Raw genomic sequence first — 2,939 nt, 5'->3', positions numbered from 1 at the left:
GCACTGTACACATTTGCTATGTGAGGCATTATCTCATAAGGGAAATACTGGACAATCAAATTAATGACTTCCCAGGCTTCAGGATGCCTTTTTACACTCTATAAATGTGGAAATTTACATTGGAAACGTTTGGTTTAGCTGTTAATGAAGTTTCGTTTTTTTAGTGCTGAAAATTCATTGTCTGCTGGCGCTGTACACTTTTTCTAAGTGTTGCAATATCTCATGAAGGAAATACTGGACAATCAAATTAATGACTTTCCAGGCTTCAGGATGCCTTTCTACACTATATAAAGGTAGAAATTTACATTGGAAACGTTTGGTTTAGCTGTTATAAAAGTTTGGTTTTTTAGTGCAGTAAATGCATTTTCAGCTCGCGCTGTACACATTTGCTATGAGAGGCATTATCTCATAAGGGAAATATTGGACAATCAAATTAATGGCTGCCTAGGCTTCAGGATGTCTTTTTACACTATATAAAGGTGGAAATTTACATTGGAAACTTTTAGTTTAGCTGTTAATGAAGTTTCGTTTTTTTAGTGCTGAAAATTCATTGTCTGCTGGCGCTGTACACTTTTTCTAAGTGTTGCAATATCTCATGAAGGAAATACTGGACAATCAAATTAATGACTTTCCAGGCTTCAGGATGCCTTTCTACACTATATAAAGGTGGAAATGTACATTGGAAACGTTTGGTTTAGCTGTTATAAAAGTTTGGTTTTTTAGTGCTGTAAATGCATTTTCAGCTCGCGCTGTACACATTTTCTATGAGAGGCATTATCTCATAAGGGAAATATTGGACAATCAAATTAATGACTGCCCAGGCTTCAGGATGTCTTTTTACACTATATAAAGGTGGAAATATACATTGGAAACGTTTAGTTTAGCTGTTAATGAAGTTTCGTTTTTTTAGTGCTGAAAATTCATTGTCTGCTGGCGCTGTAACACTTTTTCTAAGTGTTGCAATATCTCATGAAGGAAATACTGGACAATCAAATTTATGACTTTCCAGGCTTCAGGATGCCTTTCTACACTATATAAAGGTTGAAATTTACATTGGAAACGTTTGGTTTAGCTGTTATAAAAGTTTGTTTTTTTAGTGCTGTAAATACATTTTCAGCTCGCGCTGTACACATTTGCTATGAGAGGCATTATCTCATAAGGGAAATATTGGACAATCAAATTAATGACTGCCCAGGCTTCAGGATGTCTTTTTACACTATATAAAGGTGGAAATTTACATTGGAAACGTTTGGTTTAGCTGTTATAAAAGTTTGGTTTTTTAGTGCTTAAAATGCATTTTCAGCTCGCACTGTACACATTTGCTATGTGAGGCATTATCTCATAAGGGAAATACTGGACAATCAAATTAATGACTTCCCAGGCTTCAGGATGCCTTTTTACACTCTATAAATGTGGAAATTTACATTGGAAACGTTTGGTTTAGCTGTTAATGAAGTTTCGTTTTTTTAGTGCTGGAAATTCATTGTCTGCTGGCGCTGTACACTTTTTCTAAGTGTTGCAATATCTCATGAAGGAAATACTGGACAATCAAATTAATGACTTTCCAGGCTTCAGGATGCCTTTCTACACTATATAAAGGTGGAAATGTACATTGGAAACGTTTGGTTTAGCTGTTATAAAAGTTTGGTTTTTTAGTGCTGTAAATGCATTTTCAGCTCGCGCTGTACACATTTGCTATGAGAGGCATTATCTCATAAGGGAAATATTGGACAATCAAATTAATGACTGCCCAGGCTTCAGGATGTCTTTTTACACTATATAAGGGTGGAAATTTACATTGGAAACGTTTAGTTTAGCTGTTAATGAAGTTTCGTTTTTTTAGTGCTGAAAATTCATTGTCTGCTGGCGCTGTACACATTTGCTATGTGAGGCATTATCTCATAAGGGAAATACTGGACAATCAAATTAATGACTGCCCAGGCTTCAGGATGTCTTTTTACACTATATAAAGGTGGAAATTTACATTGGAAACGTTTGGTTTAGCTGTTATAAAAATTTTGGTTTTTTAGTGCTGAAAATGCATTTTCAGCTCGCACTGTACACATTTGCTATGTGAGGCATTATCTCATAAGGGAAATACTGGACAATCAAATTAATGACTTCCCAGGCTTCAGGATGCCTTTTTACACTCTATAAATGTGGAAATTTACATTTGAAACGTTTGGTTTAGCTGTTAATGAAGTTTCGTTTTTTTAGTGCTGGAAATTCATTGTCTGCTGGCGCTGTACACTTTTTCTAAGTGTTGCAATATCTCATGAAGGAAATACTGGACAATCAAATTAATGACTTTCCAGGCTTCAGGATGCCTTTCTACACTATATAAAGGTAGAAATTTACATTGGAAACGTTTGGTTTAGCTGTTATAAAAGTTTGGTTTTTTAGTGCAGTAAATGCATTTTCAGCTCGCGCTGTACACATTTGCTATGAGAGGCATTATCTCATAAGGGAAATATTGGACAATCAAATTAATGACTGCCCAGGCTTCAGGATGTCTTTTTACACTATATAAAGGTGGAAATTTACATTGGAAACGTTTAGTTTAGCTGTTATAAAAGTTTGGTTTTTTAGTGCTGTAAATGCATTTTCAGCTCGCGCTGTACACATTTGCTATGAGAGGCATTATCTCATAAGGGAAATATTGGACAATCAAATTAATGACTGCCCAGGCTTCAGGATGTCTTTTTACACTATATAAGGGTGGAAATTTACATTGGAAACGTTTAGTTTAGCTGTTAATGAAGTTTCGTTTTTTTAGTGCTGAAAATTCATTGTCTGCTGGCGCTGTACACATTTGCTATGTGAGGCATTATCTCATAAGGGAAATACTGGACAATCAAATTAATGACTGCCCAGGCTTCAGGATGTCTTTTTACACTATATAAAGGTGGAAATTTACATTGGAAACGTTTGGTTTAGCT

Source organism: Idiotropiscis lumnitzeri, unplaced genomic scaffold (genome assembly GCF_059441095.1).
Source record: "Idiotropiscis lumnitzeri isolate Australia: NSW breed Sydney's pygmy pipehorse unplaced genomic scaffold, RoL_Ilum_1.0 HiC_scaffold_146, whole genome shotgun sequence".
Classification (NCBI taxonomy): domain Eukaryota; kingdom Metazoa; phylum Chordata; class Actinopteri; order Syngnathiformes; family Syngnathidae; genus Idiotropiscis; species Idiotropiscis lumnitzeri.
The sequence above is the reverse complement of the archived record's forward strand: the minus strand, read 5'-3'. Positions refer to the sequence as shown.